This window comes from Marmota monax, unplaced genomic scaffold, assembly GCF_021218885.2.
Source record: "Marmota monax isolate L192 unplaced genomic scaffold, Marmota_monax_Labrador192_F-V1.1 WCK01_AAM20220418_F8-fsc00027, whole genome shotgun sequence".
In the NCBI taxonomy this organism is placed as follows: Eukaryota; Metazoa; Chordata; class Mammalia; order Rodentia; family Sciuridae; genus Marmota; species Marmota monax.
The window spans coordinates 82,388-103,273 of NW_026694617.1; the positions used below are offsets into that span (position 1 = coordinate 82,388).

General features: G+C 34.9%; 1 long non-coding RNA gene across 1 annotated transcript in view; it reads left to right on the forward strand.

Annotated features, from left to right (window-relative positions):
* Window positions 1-20,628, forward strand: part of LOC131423323 (uncharacterized) — a 32,695-nt gene extending 12,067 nt beyond the window's left edge. The window contains exons 2-3 of the long non-coding RNA XR_009224720.1: window positions 4,407-4,469; window positions 20,030-20,628. This is a non-coding gene — a long non-coding RNA (uncharacterized LOC131423323). The remainder of the gene's footprint in view (window positions 1-4,406; window positions 4,470-20,029) is intronic.
* Window positions 20,629-20,886: the final 258 nt, after the last annotated feature.

The window sequence follows — 20,886 nt, forward strand, 5'->3', positions numbered from 1 at the left end:
TTTAATCAAACCCTTTGTTTTGTAGCTAAGTAAGTTCTTCTTTCTTTCCTTCAGTCTTTCATATGTTTCTTCATAACTGTCTTCTTTTTTTTTCAATCACTGCTGCTTAGCAACCTAGATGCATTTTGCAAAGGTTTGATCAGATGTAAATCTTAAGTACTCATTCAGTCTTAAAAGTAAAAATAAAAATATAAGTATATGCCTTCTATTTTAAGCAAGTTGTATATATGGTATATATATATGCACAAACATAATAGTAAATGAGTTTAATTTCAATATTTCAAATATTATAATTGGTAATACAGAATATGAGTTTATATAGGACTGATTGAAATTGTATACCAATTACTCCAGTTTTTAAAAGTACTACATTTCCTTCAAATTTCATTACAAAATTAGCAAGCATTGGTATACACTCGTGATGCAGTAAACTGCTTAGTTCATGGCAACCAGGAAGCAGAGAAAGAAAGAGGAAGGAGCCACCAAGAAAAAAAAAATCAACCCTTCTTCCAGAGCATAGCCCCAGTGACTTACTTTCTCCAGTGACATCCCACCTCCCAGTAGTCCAATCAGCTCCCAGCGGCTCTTCATAAGGGTCAGAGACGTGATGATCCAATCATTGTCTAAGTGCTTCTCCCTGAACCTTCCAGCCTTGTGCACCATGCTTTCAACACATAAGCTATGTGGTAACATTCAAGATCCAACAATACACATAGTTCATGGGTAAATGTTCAATTATTAAAGACTGGTTAAGGGATGCCTCACTTACAAGTTAATAATAGAACAAATATTATAAGGAGGTGAGTGAATTTAGCAGATGACCACATGGGAAGAAATAGCCATCAATTTTCTATGCTAGAAGTGTCCTGGTATAGTGAAGGAACAATAAACCACCTAGTGTCTAGACCATTGAGATAACAGGGAAGTAGTAGAAGATCATGTCTTTACATAATGAGTTACGGTACATAAGCTGACCATTCATTACAAGAATTATATTCTTGTAGAATATAATGAAGATTTGTATCACTAAATTTTTTTAAATGAAAATGATAAAGACTGATATTGTAAGAGTTGAATATTGTGTACGATATATTTGAACTGAATATTTACAATGGAGATGTCAGGTAGATAGATATTTGAGTCTGGGGTTTGGAAATAAGGTCCAGATTGGAGGTGTAAATTGGGAAGTGGTTGGAGTACTGATGGTATTTCTATACATGTGACTCATGAATCATCCAATGCAGTGAATAAAGAGAATGAAAAAATTCTGTGATGTTTCAACATTAAGAGGTTATTGTGGAGGAGGAGCCAACAAAGAAAAGTAAAAAGTCTGAGTCATAGAAATAGGAATAAAGTCAAGAGAATGTGTTGTCCTGGAAGTCAAGTGAAGAATATGATTCAAATTAGAGGATGTAATTAATTCACTCATAAATCAATTTCTGAGAAACACTTAATTTAGAAACCAAGTGACCTCAATAAATGCAACTTTGGAGGACACTTCTAAAGAGAAGGAATGGGGAAAAGGAATTGGAAACCAAAATAATAGACAATGATTTTGAGGAATTTTGCTGCAAAGAAAAGGAAAACATTCAACAGTAAATGGTAAAATAAGTAAAGTCATTTAAAAAATTTTAATTCCAGAAAAATAACAATATGATTCTATACTGATAGTATTGACCTATCAAAGATAAAAATGTTGGTAATCAAAGTGAACAATTGCAGGGGCAATATTTTGAGTAGTCAAAAGAGGACAGAATGAAATGCAGAAGGGGAATGATTGACTTAAAAGCATGGGTAATTCATTTATGACAAAGAGGAGAGGGAAAGAGTAGGAATATACAGAGGATAATGATAGATAATCTGGGGGTGGGAATGTGGGAGATATATTCTTATTTATTCAGTTTTTCTTGTGAAGTGAGAAGCAAGAATTTCAACTGAAAGAGTAGGCAAAGAAGGAGATAATGAGGATTTGAGAACAGAAGATAAGGCAAGGTACTGTGATATAAGTAAATGATACACTGGCTAATCTATGAGAAAATAGTGGTAATGTTAAAGCTTTAATGAGAAAGACATTGATGGCTACAAATTTGTGGTGAGAGCACAAATTAGCTATGCATTTTATTCAACTACGTTTATCCTAATAGAAGCAGACATAGAGAAGATTACATTTAAATAGTGTTAATAATTTTGCCACACAAATACAGAAGAGCAAGAGTGCTGATGAGTGTCAATACAAAGGAATTATAACAAAATAATAATTGAATAACTATAAAGCCAAAGTAATCAAAAATGCTTTGAGAAAACTACATAAATAATCCACTGATGAAAAAATACTACACTCGTGTATATTCATGCACATATATAAACATACACACATCCACATGTAAGCACATGTATATAAAAATACAAGTATACTTGCATACAAATACACAAACTTACATGCATATTTTGTATATATTTGTAGATTACCTTGACAATCATATTTCTAGACTTATATCTCACAATAGTTATCTATTTAAAATATTTCAGGAGAGTAACATCAACAAGAGAGCAAAGTAGGAAGTTTTTTACTTTCTTTTCCATCACAAAATCACCAATTCATTGGTAATTCACAGGCAAATTTCCTCTATGAGAAATACAGAAAGTTGGGGGCTGGGGATGTGGCTCAAGCGGTAGCGCGCTCGCCTGGCATGCATGTGGCCCGGGTTCGATTCTCAGCACCACATACAAAGAGGTTGTGTTCGCCGAAAACAAAAAAATAAATAAATAAATAAATATTAAATAAAAAAGAAATACAGAAAGTAACTAAAAGACTCCTTCACCTCCAGCAAATATAATACTTAACTCATCAGTACTGACAGGGTGATACTCATCAGTACTGAGAGGGTGATTTGGGACACTCTCACTAGAATCCCTACAGCAAACCTAGGGAAGGCAGAGAATTGACGTACTCATACATTATTTTGAGGTGACTTCTTGGAGGATTTACTTCTTTTTTGCCATCTTGAAGCTTTGTCATGCTTGCAAAGGTTAGCTTTCTGGAGGAGGATGGATATAGTGGTTAGACTGGTAGATGCTGTAGCTCCTCCCCTCCTGACAGTATACAATAGACCAAAAAGCTCATCTCTCATTTTGTCCCAGTGAGAGAAAATAATCTATCCAAAGCTCCAATAGCTGGGATAGAGAAGATTAGCTTAGACTGGTGGATTCCATAGCTCCTTTCTTCAGTATAGCACTGAGTGAGCAGATTAAAAACATCCCTTAGATTCAACCTGGAGAAGGAAAATAATTAAAACAAGGTTCCCAGAATATTTGGCTGGGCCTCTTTGTAAGGTGATCTGTGAAAACTAGGAGAGGTGTCCATTTAACTAATGTGCAAGCATCAACTCAAACAGCAAAGGGAGGAAAATGGAGAATTGTGTAGAGATGAAGCAGACTTACCCAAACAAAAAATCAAAATAATTATTATAGTATGTAAATAGATAAAGAGAAGACTATCAAAAAGAGTAAGGATTCAATGAAGAAATATTTTAAAAAATAAAAAAAACAGAAAGTGGGAAGTTGAAGAAAACAATAGCTGAAACAAACAGGAAGATATAACAATTATAAATATATACACACCCAATATCATAGCACCTAAGTAAATATAAAAAGCAAATTATAGCTGAAAGGAGGAATAGAGGAATAAAATTTTCTTAGTACATTTGTTCTGCTATGTGTAATAATCAGGTCTCTTGTAAACAATAGAAATTCACTTCATATAGTTCTGGAATCTGGTATGTCCCAGATCATGGCACTGCAAAATAGTGCATCTGGTTTCTTGTTCACATAATGCACATTTTTACTATGTCCTCATTTAGCAGAAGGTGAGTGGTCTCTCTCAGACCTCCCTTACAATGGCACTAATCCCATTCAAGCAGGAACTTCTCTCATGTTGCCTTATGTCCTCTCAGCTATAATTTGTTTTATATATTTACTTAGGTATTGTGATGTTGTGTGTGTGTGTGTATGTATGTGTATATATATTAGTTATATCTTCCTGGTTGTTTCAGTTATTGTTTTCTTCTCCTTCATACTTCCTTATTTTTAAATATTTCTCCATTGAAATCCTTAGTTTTCGTATTCTTCTCTTTGATTTTTTCCTCATTTCCTAGTTAATGTATTTTTGTTATAATCTTTGTCATTTATTTTATTCTCTTAAATTTGGCCTTCCTCTATTCTTTTTATAGTTCTTTGAGAAATACAGTTGGGTTGTTTCTTTGGAATCCTGTTTTCTTTTTAAGGTAGGATTATATTCCAATAAACTTCCCTCTTTGTACTTCATATATATAGGTCATTTGTATTTCCTTAGAGAATGTCTTTTGTTCTTTTGTCCATTTATTAAGTGAGTTTCCATTTTCTTTCAGCAGTTGCAGAGTTTCTGGTCTACTTCCTAGTCTATGATCCACTTTGAATCAACATTTGTACAGGTAAAGTGATAGTGGTCAATTCATTCTTATATATGTGGATATCAACTTTTCCCAGCACCATGTGTTAAACAGGATTTCTATTTTCCAATGTATGTTTTTGGCAGGTTTGTTGAGTATCAGATGACAATATTTATGTGGCTTTTTCTCTGTGTCTTATATTCCATTGATCTTCATGTATGTTTTTAATAATAGCATGCTGTTTTTGTTATTATATCTCTAGCATAATTTGAGGTCAGATATTGTGATGCCTCGATTATTGCTCTTCTTGTTCAGGATTCCTTTGGCTAGTCTGGGTTTCTTATTATTTCAAATGAATTTTATAAGTGTTCTTCTAGTTCTGTGAAGAATGTCATTAATATTTTAATGGGCATTGCATTGAAACTGTATATCTCAAGTAGGATATTCTAGGGAAATCATGGTTTAACTATGAAGATGTTTAATTAGGAAGAAGTGTATTGAGAAGAGACTTGTGGATTCAGGGTTCCTGAATCCAATGGGCATTGCATTGAAACTGTATAATATTTGGGCAGCATGGCCATTTTGTCACTACTAATTCTGAGTATCCAAGATCATGGTAAGTCTTCCCATTTTCTATGTTCTTCTTCAATTTTTTCCATCAGTGTTCTATAGTTTTCATTATATAGGTCTTACATCTTCTTGCTTAGACTTATGTCTTAGTAGTTTTTGGGGGGCTGGGGGCGGGGAGGAGGGTCATTGTGAGTAAGGAAACTTTTCTATTTCTTTTTCAGGATATCAATGGAAAAGTCAAATTGATAAACAGACATGCTAGAATTTTCTGACAAGGATGTTTTAAAAAACTCTGATAAAGGTGATATGATAAGCAGTTAGGACTAAAGACAGAATTAAAATATCTTGAAAGCAGTGAGAAATTCTACTTGTAGGAGAAAATAAATTCAAATGACAGTGGATTTTTCACCAGAATGTATGCAGATTTAAAGCAATGGGATATTCTAGGGAGATTATGAATTAACTAGGAAGATGTTTACTTCAAGAGAGAGGTAGATGAGTATTGAGAAGAGACTTGTGGATTCAGGGTTCCTGAGGGTCACTTGGAAGAGCAACTTAGGCATAGGGCCAATGACAAAGGCAACCAAATTCATGAAGATATATTTGGCAGCATGGTCATTTTGTCACTATTAATTTGGAGTATCCAAGATCATGGGAAGTCTTCCAATTTTCTATGTTCTTTAAATTGTAAAATAAACATCTATTAAGGAAGTGGGGTAGTGAGCATAGGCCCCATTTGTCATTTGTTTGATGGTGAGAGTAGAGATGAATTAGTAGCCTGAGGGAAAGTAGAGTTGAGGGAGTTTGGGGTGGGTCTAGTTGAAAGATTTGTGGAAAAGTAGATGAGAAGAAAAAATGATTGAAAATAAAAGAGGGAAATAGATGCTTGGAGGAGACTGGGAGGAGGCTCTGTTTTAGACATTTTAAGAATAAGAAAGCACTTGTGTTTCTCTGGGCAAGGGAGACAATGTATAAAGAGCAGAAAGCTGGTTTCCTTGACTAATAAATGTCAAGTTGATTCAATTTCTAGTGCCTGAATGCACAATTCTCAGTGAAGTAAGGGGCAAAATTTTGTGAAGAGTGAAAGGAGAGAAAGATGATTTTGTAGAGTCCATGGGTTGTGTACAGGCACAGGAAGAATGGAATATGAGTAAATATATCAAAAAACTATCTTGAAGGCCCATTCGAGGTTGGAAAATAGAAACAAATACTAATGAAGATCAGTGGTGGTCCTTAATGCTGTTTAGTGTGAGAATACTTTGTATAAAAGTAGACTGTCTCAACCATATTTTCCTTCTTCTTCATATCTCAAAGACAAATGTGGAACTATTCTATTTGTGATAGGATGGTGGACCTTAGAGTCCATGGTTAATCCTCTTCTGGAGAATTCTGGAGAATTTACAAAGAAGCTGAGAGCTCTGAAGGACATATCATACTAGTGGGAGAGAAGTAGAGTGCACAGAAATGAGAGATGATAAAAAGAATTGAAAACCTTGGTGTCAGCTGCTCCTGACCGAGAAAAATGTCTGGACAATCTTGACCTGGCAAATAACACAAGAGTGACTCTAAGATTTAGGTCAGATTGAGGAACAGGTAATACCAGAATTTTCAGTAAGAAGCCAGAATAGATCTAGAAAAATCATCCAAAGGGGAAACAAACAAACAAACAAACAAAACAAAAGAACATGTAAATCTGAGGGGATCAATGTAAGTACTTTTAAGAATCTGGCAGTCAAGTGAGATGGACAAGTCAGTGTGAGACATGAGACTACTATCACATTATTGAATGATCCAGTTTTATGCTCCTATTGAGTATGGATAACTTTGATATTGTTGTGATTTCTATATCTACCTATTTATTTATTTTTCTTGGGTGAGATTAGAGGTAAAAAGAAAGTGATTAAAGCATTAGATTTTGAGAATAAATAAGTGTTTCAACAAATGATCATCCAACTAGGCATAAAAGAGTGAAGATGTAGGAGAACTTAACATTTTCTAAGAAAATAATACAAGAGATATAATTCACTTAGCCAATAAAAGAACAAAAATTCTTGTAATTTGCCCAAAGCACCTACGGCAATACAAACCACACCCTATGCCAGAAAACAAAATTATCAAATTTTTTAAAAATTAAAATTACACTCAGAGTGTTTCTCACCACAAAGGAGTCAAACTAGAAATTAGTAAGATAAAAGAAATCTCTAAAATGTTGGAAGATAAGCACACTTCTAAATAATCTGTGTGTCCAGGAAGTTTAAATGGAAATAAAATAGACACTGAACCTTGTGAAATAAAGCATTTAAAAATTTGTAGAATACATCTAAAATAGTACTTGGAAATTGATAGCATTAAAAATATAATAGAAATGATGAATACGCACAAATTAATAAACATTTTACCACCTATGAAATCTTGATGAATGGAGGTGAGTGGTTGGAGGGCAAATAAGCCAAAATCAAGCAGAAGAAATAATTTAATGAAGATAAGAGTAGAGATTAATCATATTGAAAATAGAAACACTGGAAGAAATCAATGAGAAGAAGAGCAGGTTATTTGAAATTATTAATAAATTTCATAAATTTGTAAAAATATTGAAGAAGAAAAGAATATACAGTTTTTCAATATTAAGTATTAAATGGAATATTAATAACTATAAACCCAGGAGACATCATCAATGTAATAAGGAAATAGTGTTATTGTGCTTTGGATACAACATTGCCCACCCACCAAGTGTTCTTGTATTGGAAGATCATTCCTCAGTGTGGTGATGTTGACTGGTGGAATCTTTAAGAAGTGGATCAAGTGAAAATTTATTGGATTACTGGGCATCAGGAATTGCCAAGACCATACTCACCAAGAGTATGCACTTCACTGAGGGTGCATGTAGCTGAGTTTTTGTCCACAAGTACAGAAAGCTCTTGGTGGTGACTTGTCAGACTTTGAGATGGTATGTTTGGTGGTTAGCTGCTGGTGGCTGTGGTCTTTGGATATTAGTTTTTTGATTTCGTTTTTTTTTTTTTTTGTCTTGTTCTAGTTTTTTATTTTGATTTCTTGTTTTGAGTTTGATTTGGTTTGATTTTTTTAAGCTAGTATCCTTAATTGTTGCTCTTGCTAAGGATGTATTGCCAGAGTAGTCAGAGTAGTGTTTGGGATGTGATGTGCCAATATTTTATTTTTGCATCTGTGTTCATCAGGGATATTAGTTTGAATTTTATTTTCCTTTGATATGTCTTTGGTATCAGGGGATACTGACTTCATTAGAACAAATTTCCCTGTTGCAGGGACCCAGCTCCCGCAATGAAACAGGCTTCATGAACCACTATGAGATCCTGAGGGCCATTGGGCATGGCACATTTGGCTAGGTGAGCCTAGCCTTCCATAGCCTCACTGGGGCAGAAGTGGCAGTGAAAGTCCTGCATAGGTAGTGCAGAACTGAACATGTTGATGACTCTGGAGCACCCTCAGTGTGATCCAGTTATTTCAGGTTATTGGGACTCACAAAAACATCTACATCATGATGGAGCATGCAGGTGGATGACAACTACTTCAGCACATCACACATGGCAGCATGCAGAAGGAGGAAGCCCAGAGACTTTTCAGGCAGATAGTGTGTGCTGTGGGCTACTTCCATGAGAACAGCATTGTGTATTCAGACCTGAAGGCAGGGTGGCAGATAACAGAGCAACATCAAACTCATATACTTTGGCCTTTGCACCAAATTCACAGCTGGGTAGAAGCTGAACAGTTTCTGGGGTACTCTCCCATACCTTGCCTATGACATTGTCCTGTGGAAAGAGTATGAGGTGCCCCTAGTGGACATCTTGAGCCGGGGTGTCATTCTTTATTTTGACAGGGAGCCACCCATTTATGGGAACCACAACAGAGGAGCTGCTGATGGAGCGTTCTCACAAGATACTACATGCTTTATTATGTTCCCATCAAAGCCTGAAGGCTCATCCACAAAATACTGACTGTGAACCACATGGGTGGGGTAGGGTGAGAGGTATTCACCCTCAAATTGTAGTGAAGCACTCCCCAAGACCCAGGGGTGCTTCACTACAATGAGGGGGTGAATACTGTGTTCATTAGGGATATTAGTCTGAATTTTATTTTCCTTTGATGTGTCTTTGGTATCAGGGGATACTCCACAACAATAACAATACTTTTGCCTTGGATTTGATCCGTACAAAACCTGGGTGAATCTGGCCAAGAGAAAGTTTGATGTGGTTATGCCTACATGCCTAATACTCTAGCAACAGAAAAGCCATGGAGTAGGGTGCATGTTCCAGGGGAAGCCGGTGTCTCCATGGTTATGCCTCGTCTATACCCTATGAATCTATCCAGTTTCCCTCTCCTCCCAAAGAGGAGTAACAATGAGACTGCCCTTCACACCTTTCCCTTTTCCTGTGAGCATCAGCTATCTGAGGAGGCCAGAAATTCATGGCAAAAGGGTATCAGAAGGGTCAACCTGCCTGCCATGCTTCTCCACTCCCAGCATAGTCAGCCTGACTCTGTGTTCCACATGCACAAACCTTGGATGATCCTGGTTAGGTGGGCCAGAACAGGCAGCAGCAACTCCTCCCAACACACATCCCCAGGACCATGCCAAGACAACAAAAAGGGCTAAAAGTGAGTGACTAAGAGGATTGCTACCTGTTTCCAACAACTGTGCTATTGCATGCCGTGTGTCAGCAATAAAATGGCTCCAATGACAGAGAGAAGAAACATGTCATATCCATAAGGTATGGCTCCAATGAAGTGGAGCGCTGAGCCAGAAAAAAACAGTGGACAGCCTGAGTCTCCTTTGCCCCCACCTGCACAAGACATCAGAGACTTCACCCTGCCATGCTCCTACCTGTCCTCCCATTCTTCTGAGATTGTACAATAAAAATTATTGTTCCAAATTGTATAATAAGATTATTGTTCCAAAGATTTAAAAGTGGACTGATTAAAAGAAATGAGGGGCCTCAGGGTGAGGGCAGGGGCCCACCAGCCATCCTTTCCAAAGATGGCACTACACTGTGCCTCCTTCTGCAATTTAGATAGAGATTCACTCACTTTTAGCCAGAATAGGACACTTTCCTTTAGTCAGTGTAGAACATTCACTTGATTTGACCTAGTGAAGACAGATTAACTCTCCTCCACGCAGTGTAGATAGATTCTCTTCCCTTGAGCCATTGTAGACATGACTTTTAGCTGGTGGCTGTTGGAGAAATCACATCTAAGAAGGTATGGGAAACCTCAGAATGTTCTATGGAATTATATTTAAGGCATCATCTCTATGATACTGTTTGCAAGGAACAAAGAAAGAGGTGAGCCAGTGGACAGGGGTGGGAGTGCCTGCAGCAGTGGTGGGTGCCTCACCACTTGCCACGCAGTCTCTCCACCCCAAATCATCTCATGACTGTTGCTAAATTGGACAGGGAGTACACAGGAATTCAGGAGTGGAGATGTCAATCCTTCTTATGGATGCAATTTACATAAAAATCAAAGTGCACCAATGTGGAATTACACTCATCTTTGAGTTCTGTTAGCATAGTTTTGTAAAGCAAAGTGCACAGAAATAAAAAAATATGAAATGATCAAGTTACTCAAAGTGGGTGGCTTTGGGCAACTTCTATCTCTGACATCTCCACAGGGCTGGCACCCAGAGCTGTTCTGAAGCAGCTTCCTGTTCTTCCCCTTAGTGGTCAGAAATGAATACCTTTTTAAAAACTGTATGCATATTTCTGTAGTTTTCAATGTAGAGGTCTTGGTTAGATTTATTCCTAACTTTTTTGAAGTTATTATTAATAGGAGAGTTTTCCCAATTTCCTTTTCTGCAGATTTATTGTTGAAGTAAAAGAAAGTGATTGATTTTTTTTTTGTGTTGATCTTTTATTCTACTATGCTAATTTTTTATCTAGAAGTTTTGGGGGTCTTCTACATAGAGGCTCATGTATTCTTCTTTGTATCCCTTTAATTTCCTTCTCTTACCTGATTACAGTGGCTAGAGTTTAAAGTTCTACATTGAATAGTAGTGGTGAGAGTGATCATGCATTTCTTAACCCTGCTTTTAGAGAAATGATTTTAGGTTTTCTCCATTCAGTATGATGTTGGCCTTTGTTTTGTGATATATATACTTTATGATGTTGAGGTAATTCCTTCCATCCCAGGTGTCTCTAGTGTTATAAAAATGATCTATTGCAGGATTTTGTCAAATATATTTTCTGCATCTACTCATGTAATACAGTGATTTTTGTCCTGAGCTCTATTTATGTGGTGAATTACATTCATTGACTTGCATATGTTAAGCCAAACTTGCATCCCTTGGATGAAACTCATTTGTTCATGGTGCACTATCTTCTTAATTTGTTTGGGATGTAGTGTGCCAATACTTTATTTTTGCATGTGTGTTCATCAAGGATATTGATCTGAAATTTTTTTCTTTTGATGTATCTTTGGTATCAGGAGATACTGACTTCATTAGAACAAATTTGCCAGTGCTCTCCTCCTTTTCTGTTACATGCAATAATTTGAGAAGGATTGGCAATAGTTCTTCTTTAAAAGTATGGTATATCTCAACTGCAAATGTAACCTGGGATTTCTTTTGTGGAAAGCTTTGAATAGCTGCTTCAATTTCATTGCCTGTTTTGGGTCTGTTTAAAATTTCTATATCTTCATGGTTCTATTTGGATAGCTCATATGCCTCTAGGGATATTTCCATATTTAATTGGGAAGTTGAGACCGTTTACATTGTGTTGTTATGGACATAGGTTTATAGTGTCCTGCCATTTTGATTTGTTTGTTATATTCAATTCTATTTTGATTTCCATTTAGTCAATTGCATGTCTAGTTATCTTCATCTACTTGGGACTTTTGGGGTTTCTTTTGGGGTTCCTGTATATGCAGTTTACCTTTGAGTATTCATTGTAGTGCTGGGTTGGTGGTCATGAATGCTTTCAGTTTGTACTTGTCAAAGAAAAATTTTTTTATTTCCCCATTCATTTGAAAGAGACCTTAGTGATCTTGACTGGTGATTGTCTTCTTTTAGAGCTTGGAATATCTTCTTCCAGGTCCTCCTTGATTTTAAGGTCTAAGTTGAGAAGTCAGAAGTAAACCTTTTTGGTGAACTGTTGCAGCTTTTAATATTCTTTCCTTATTTTCTCTTTTAGATATGTGATATGTCTTAGAGCGTTTTCCTTCTGATCTTGTCTATTTGGGGTCTGTTATGTATTGTTTGTTGATGTCTCCCTCATTTCTGATATGGGAAAGTTTTCTGTTACTATCTCATTGAAAATGTTTTTGATGCCTTTAGCGTGTATCTCCATGTTCTATTCTATTCCAATGACTCTATGGTCTGTTTTCTTGATGCTGTCCCATGCATTTTTCCTATTATTGCTTACTAAGTATGCATGTTCATATAACCTTTCTTCAAAACCTGAAATTCTGTCTTCATGGCCTGAAGTTATATTTTCTATGCAATTTAATCCGCTGGTGATGCTTTCAAATGAATTTTTAATTTGATTCATTGCGTCTTTCATTTCTAGGAATTCTGATGATTTCTTTTGTATATCTCTATTTATTTATTGAATTGGCTTTTATCTACTGTATTTACTCTTAATTTCTTCCATAGATCTTTTAGTTCATTGAACATTTTAATAATCAGGTTTCTTTTTTCCCTAATATATCTCTGGAATTTCATCCACCTCCTAATCTCTGGGAAACTTTGTGGGTGGATTGTGAGTTTTGAGGGGAGATTTATTTGCCTGTTTTTTCAATGTTTTCAGAGTTCTTGGATTTGTGCATTAATTGAGATGGATTTCCCTTCCTCTTTTATATGTGTGTTCTTTTGTGTGTAGTTATATTTTTTTGATCTTGGAGTTCTCTCTCTTTTTGACATATAAGTGGATGTAGTCTGATTGGTTATTGGTTTGGAATTTTTGTTTCCCCAATTCTGATTCATATGGGGATAGTGTAAAGGGGAAGATTTCCTTATACTTAGCTGAGTTGTGTTTCTCTGCAGCAGAGTCTCTACTCCGTGAGTGTAAAGTGTCCAAATCACTTTCCAGTCCCTCTTTGAGGAAGAAGAAAGCCAGAATTAGCATTAATTAGCAACAGATGTATAGCCCTAAAATAAATATTTGATGTCTACTTTGACATCTATAACACTAATTGCAACCTATATAGGAATAGAGTGGTCAGCATTTAACATCAGCAATGATGATAAATATCTGGGAATTAGGTCAGGCATTAGACAGCAGCCATCTATTATGTCGTCCACAGTATTAATAATCATAACCATATAAATGGGGTAGGAATTGTATAAACCACATAATTCTATTATATTGAAGGACTGAAGTTCCTTACATAAAGAGAAAATAGAATAGGAAGGCAAGGAATACTTCAAAACAGTTAAAAAGTGAGCACAAGAGAAGAAGTAGGTAACAGATATCAATCATAAGGAAGAAAATTTTAAAAATAACTAAAGGTAACAAAAGGAAAAAAAAAGAGAGAGAACAGGAAAATGTGGCTGTTAGTGGGGGAAAATATTAAAGAAGGGGCACTAAGAGGGCCAAAAACCAAGGTGCAAAAAATCAAACAAATTTAAGAAAAAAACAATTTAAACCTATCTATAATTGTACCCCACCTATGTCACAGCAATGCTACATAATAAACAGGCAAAGCAGTTCAAGTGCATGTAAAATTTGATGAATATGTATATATATATATATATATACATATTCATCAAATTATATATATATATATATATACTCTTTTTTCTTCATACCTATTCCTACACTGAGAACACCCACATGTACACATGCATAAAATCCTGCAAAATGGAAAAAAAGTAAAATAAATAAATAAAATGAAACAATATCAGATTTTCTTGGTCTTCTTCTTACCCATCACTCTCTTTTCTCCAGTGCTTTTCCTGTTCTCACATTTTAAGAGTAGGCAGCTCAGACTTGTGTATTTCAGAAGAAGGAGTAAATATCCGTTTTCCAGTTCCTCCTTCTAAACACAACTAAAAACCTGGACACGGCATGTGAAACAAATATAAAAATGCAGATAGTCTAGGAAACTTAGAATCCAAAGACGTGTGTAAAGTTATGTTTGCTTGTTTTTTGTTTGTTTGTTTTTGTTTTGTCAGATTTGGAGTTAAAGTCAGAAACCCCATAATGTCAATGATCATCAATCCAAAAAGTCCAACAGATTTCTGTTCTCTTATGCTAAAGGACGAAGAAAGGGGCAGCCAGGAAGACAGGAAACCCTGAAAATACTTGTTCTGTACCTACCAAAGAGCACAAAAGAAATCTGTGGTCCTTTCCCCCCACACACACAATCAAAAAACAAGGCAGGAAGACTGCATTTCTATACCCACACAATTGTATGTGACACTCTTAAACCTCCCCACTGATATACCTATCAGAGGAGGACATCAGAATCAGGACTTGGACCACCGGCCACTGATAATGCCCCCTTTATTCCCACAGTGACTTCCTTGGTGCCAGTGGAGTTTCCATGATCATAATCCACAGGAAGGTATCAGCAGAACCAAGTGGAAAGCTCAAACCCCAACGTAGGTCACCCTGTAATGAGGAATCTGTCTCTTCGGTTGTCAGTTTGGTATGGGCATAAAGACATATATAGACAAGTGACAAAAAATAGCAGCCCAGAAATAAATCCACATGTATACAATCAACTAATTTTCATCAAAAGCTCCAACAATACGTAATGGGAAAATGATACACTCTAATAGTGTGGGAATAACTAAATGTATGCATAAAGAAAAATAAAATTAAACCCTTTACTCATACCATATAAAATCAACTAAAAATGGATTGATGATATAAATATAACACTTGAAACTATAAAACTAATATAAGGAAACATTGGGAGGGAAGTTTAATGGCATTGATCTTGACAATTTTGTGGATATGAGAACCTGGGTTCAGTCCCTAGCACCACAAAAAGAGGTCTAAGGATTTGAACAGGCATTTCTCCAAAAAGGAAATTATGATATACAGTACCCAATGGGTATATTTAAAAATGTTCAATGTCATTAATCACCAGGGAAATGAAAATTAAAGCCACAAAGAGAAATACTTCACACCTATCAGGATGGCTAAGACAAAAATAAAAAGACAAATCTTAGTGAAGTTGTACAAAAATTGGAATCCATGCACACTGTTAATGGGAATACTAAATGGTGCACCCTTTATAGAAGGCAGTATCGATACTACTCAAAATCATAAAAATAGAACCATTACATAATCCAGAAATACCACTTCTGTATATTTACCTAGAAGAACTGAAATTAGGTCTTGAAACCATATTAGCAAACCCATGTTCATTGCAGCAGGATTCATAATCATCAAGATGTGAAACAACTCAAATGTCTGTGGATAGTTGAGGGGTTTCAAAAAATGTGATAAATGTATGTAATGTAGTAACGTTAAAGTTTAAGGAAGGAAGTTCTATAACATGTAACAATATGGGTGAACTGAACTGTAAGGGCATTATGTCAAGTGAAATATGCCTTTTCCACAAAGAAAAATACTGCAAAGTTCTGATTATAGGAGTTATATAAACTAGTAAATTCCTAGAATCAAACAATGGTATGGTGATTGGAAAGGACTGGGGCAGGGAAAATGGGAAGCTCCTAATCAATGGACAGAAAGTAAGATGAATACTTTCTAGAGATCTGCCACAAAATTATACCTATAATCAATCATAGTCTCTTATATGCTTTAAATTTCAAGACGACAGATCTCATTTTGCATTCTTCCACACCAAAAATAAAAAAGGAATTAAAAATAAATAAATTTCAGATAGGTTAAATGACCTCTACCTTAATAAGTCAAATACTCCATCTTTCTTCTCATTGCACTTAACCAATCACAGCATTTGACAGAGTTGTTCAAATGAGATTGTACCTCTTTATTTTAATATTTGCTTCAATTGTATTCTAGGAAACCACATTCTGCTTCTTTTCCTCCTTGATCACCAATCGTTCCTGCTAGTCTTCTTTGATGTATCATTTGATTCTTGATTTTCATCTCTATCCTCCTTTCTTGGGTGATATCTTCATGCCTTCTATAAATGTCATGTATGTTCAAATAACTTCAAACCTGCATCTACAAACCAAATCACTGTGAACTTTGAACTCATAGCCAGAGTCTAGGCAGGTTCTCCATGTGGAGACTACCATACATCTCTCATCAAACAATGCCCCAGTTTGAACTTCTTATTCCTATTTTATACACAAATCTACACCATCCACTGTCTTCCTCATCTCGGCTGATGGAAATTTAATATTCCACTTGCTTTATTAAGCTTGGGGCATTCTCATACCTTTATGTTGTTGTTTGTTTTGGTTCGGTTCAGTTTGATACTAGGGATTGAACCCAGGGATGCTTAATCACTGAGTCATCTCCCTTTCATTTGTTATTATTATTATTAATTATTATTATTATTATTTTGAGACTGGGTCTCACTGAGTTTCTTAGGTCCTTGAAAAGTTCCTGAGGCTGGTTTTGACTTTGTGATCCTCCTGCCTCAGCCTCCTAAGCCACTGGGATTACATGCGTGTCCCACTGTGCTCAGCTTCATGCCCCTGTTTTTATCACAGCTGGCTTACAATCTATCAAAAAATCCTACTGCTTTTATCTATGAAATATATTGATATTCTGGGTTTCCTTGAGATAAAGAAGGAAATAATCATTGAAAATAAGTTTACCTTTTCAATAAAAGAACACAGAAAACCTATTTGATAGAAAGGAAAATTTCATAAGTGGATTAATATTTTTGCAATTTTACTTCTTTTTCTTAATAGAGGTTAAAAGTGCCAAAAAGATATTTAATATTAATACTATTTGCCACAGCATGGGGCATTGCACTTTAACAGCTTCCACCTAGCAAATGTTGTGCTGCAAATACATATTTGTGAGCTTGTTATTTTAGTTAATTATATACTCAATTAGACACCATGGCAGAATCTGGCAGTTATTATGACTACAAATAAGTGTTTATTTTTGTAGCTCTAGAGTTTATAACATAATAACTGAACAAGAGCTAAGAAAATTGAACTATTAGCCTTTGTGAGTCATCTAATGCTATATCTTTTAATAGCATTCCTTGCTTGACAGGTTTAATAAACATGGTTGCTCAAGGAGTTGACAATTTACTACAAGACCAAGATACTTAGATTATTTTTAAAAGCAGCTATGTAGGTGTATTTACTTACATGTGACAAATCCAATGAATAGTATTGCCTTAAAAATAAAATTTCTATGTGAGTAGAAATGGGATAGAAAAACTAACTTTCAGAACCATCAGTGATTGAAATAAAGGTAAAATATGTTTCTCTATACAGAACTGAAAAACAGAAGCCACAAAATTATTCATTACAAAAGAAACAATAACATAAAAACATATACTAGAAAATAGTATGTAAAGAGATGTTCTAAGTTAACAGAACTATACTTTTAAAAGTCCAACATAATGTATATATATAGCTGTTTATATTATAAATATAAATATAATATATATAAACAGCTTCTTTTTATTTTTACTCTTTCCTTTTTCTTCTTTCAAATTTCTATTTTTAACATAAGAGAAATGGAACAAAGAATTTCTTTAATAATGACAGTTTTATTTGAAACACAATTGAGTAAAGTATTTCTCTTTCCTTTATGATTAAAACATAGTTTAATTCTTCTTTGTCTTCCAGGGCACAACTACCCAAAGGATACTTCTGGTTGAACTCTAATTTCACAAGACATAGGATACTATTTTTAACTGGTGCATATTAATTATATAGAAAAGTAGATTTTATTGAGGAATATTCAATTTCATACTTTAATACCTTTGCTTCCTTTTCTCCCTTCCCCTGACTTCGTTTCTCTATCCAAATTGTCTCTCTTCTGTTTTCACATCATATTTTTCTTTCTTTTTTTCCCATTTATCTTCCACATATAATATAAAATATATGATACTTGTCTTTCCATGTCTCGCTTTCTGAATACGACACTCTCCAACTCCATTCATTTTTCTGTAGATTACATAATTTTATTCTTATTTATAGTCTAATAAAACCTCACTGTTAGGTATACCACATTTATTTTACTTATCCATTCATCTGTTGAGGGCACCTATTCTCATTTCATAACTACTTGACTATTTGAATTGTGCCACAATGTACATGGATATGTATATATCCCTAAGTATGGTGACTTTCATTTTTTGAATGAGTAGTATAACAGGGTCATATGATATTTCTATTTTTAAGTTTTTGGAGGAACCTACATAATGATTTCCATAGTAATTATACTAATTAGGGAACACACTCACCAAAAAAAAAATCTAATAAATGGGTAAATTGATAGAATAGACACTTCTCAAAAGAAGAAGTATAAATGGCTAATAATTACATTTAAAAACCATAACATTTTTAGCCTTCAGTGAAATACAAATAAAAGCTACACTGGGATTGCATTCAACTCCATTTGAATGGCAATAATCAAAAATATGAATAAAACTCCATGTAGTGGCACATACATGGAAGCCCAGCTACTTAGGAGGCTGAGCCATTGGAGGATCAAAATTTCCAAACCAGCGTGAGCAAAAGCCTGATTCAAAATAAAAAAATAAAAATAAAAATGACTATACTTGAATGTCTCTGGGTTCAACCCCCAATACCAAAAGAGTAAGTAATAACAACAACAAAAGTATTCAGATAATAAATGCTGGTGAGGATGCCAGGAAATAGGAACTCTTATATACTGTTGGTGGGAATGTGAAAAAAAATGCTACTTTTTCAGAAATTTTTCTGGGAATGTAAACTGAGAAAATTTACTATTATGAGAATACAATTATAAGAAAGTTCTTCAGGCTTGAGTGTAGTCAGACCAGGTAGTAATTTGAACCTATACAAATGAATAAAGATCACTAGAAATAGCAATTTATGAATTTTAAAAACCTATTTGATGTAATCTACTTTTATTAAATGACACTGACTGCTTAAAGCAATAAAAATGTATTTTGGAGTTTGCAACATTTGAGGAAGCACATATAACAAAAATAGAAAAAGGAATGGTAAAGTGATGCAATATTACTGTATTTTGAGTAAAAAGGCTTTACTTTATTTCAAAGTAGACAATGATAAGTTACATAAGATTAGGTGATGACCGTTCTCTATTCTTGAGTAGTTTTGTTGCTACTCTAAAAGAGGCTTGAGGATATACTTTTACCTTCCACCATGTGAGGACACATAGAAGGAAGAGAGCTCTCACCAGACACTAAATTTGCCAGACCTTAATCCTGGATATTGCAGTCTCCCATAGGCTTATTGGTCATTAATTATTTTAGTTTGTCCTTATCACAGAAAGATTTTATTTCTATTTCAATTCTGAGACATACCTTTGCTGGATAGAGCAAAGTTGACTGGTGTTTTTGTTGTTGTTGTTTGTTTCTTTGTTAGCTTGAATTATCTCATTCTAAGGCCTCCTTCATTTTAGGGTTTAATTTGAAAAGTCAGAAGTGAGCCTTATCAGTTTGCCTCTAAATGTTACCTAATGATTTTTTTTTTGCAGCTTTCAATATTCTTCTCTTATTGTCTTTGTTAAGTATTTTGATTATGATGAGTCTTGGAGAAGTTCTTTCTTTATCTCATCTATTTGGAATTGTCTGTGCATCTTATATTGGATGCCTATCTAAAATCAAGGATTCAGAAAATTTTCTGATATTATTACACTGAAAAGGTTTTCAGTACCACTAGCCTATATCTCCACGTTGTCTTTTATCTCAACGACTGTTACATTTCATTTCTTAACACTGTCCCAGAGTTCTTGTATATTCTGACCATGGTCTTTCCCCCCACCCTCCTTTACTACATTTTGAGTATTCAAGTTCATAAACCTTGTTTTCAAGACCTGAAGTTCTGTCTTTGAGGCATGATGTTCTATTTTTCCATGTAATCTAATCCCTTGGTGTTATTCTCAATTTACATCTTGATTTAATTAATTCATTGTGTTTTTCATTCCCAGGTGAAAATTTTGTTCCCAGGTGAGGATTTGGCTTGGAGGGGGAAGAAAGTAAAGAAGGAGTAATAACTGGAACAAAACAAAGGTAAGAACAAACAAACAAAAAAATCAAATCAAAACAAACCCACAAAATTTTTTCTCTATCCAAAGTCAAAGTCAAAACAAAGTTGAATAACAAATGGGTGAAGAAAAATTATTAAAATGAAAGACAATTAATATCAATGTGTATATGCTTTGGAAGCAATCACTACAGCAAACATACACACACACCCCACAAAAAAATGGAAAAATTTAAAAAAATTTAAAAGTCTTAATGAAAAATGAAGAGCTTGTTTCCACTGAAGTGGTCAAAACTGTCGATAATGATGTGTGTTCACTGCCTCTGCTGTTGTAACCTTCTTTGTGTTTGCACTATGTACTCCTTGCATCAAGAGCTGTGGATTGTTAAACCTGAACTCTTTATGTTTTTTTTCTTTTCAAAGCTTCCAACTGGTGTGGTCAGAAACCAAAGCTGGTTGTAGTAGCTCTCAGCTTTCCATCTCACTGTAGAGTAGGTAAGACTGGGGAATATTGACAATTGAAGTTTTTTCTGAATAGGCTAGGTCAACACACTCCTAGAGTAGGGTTGATGAAGAGTTCCAAATTGGAAGTTCTAGCATCTGAGGTTTAATTCTGACTGTACTTTGGAACATTGTCAGGAGGTATTTCAGATTAGACTCACACCCCTTATTGCTGGGATTACCCTGCAATCTCTGCAGGGCTCCTAGGTCTCAGGAACCCTCTAAAACATATTCTCTTAGAATGGGAATCTTAACCTCTACAAGTATCACATATTTAACTACCATAGTTGTTATGGTTGG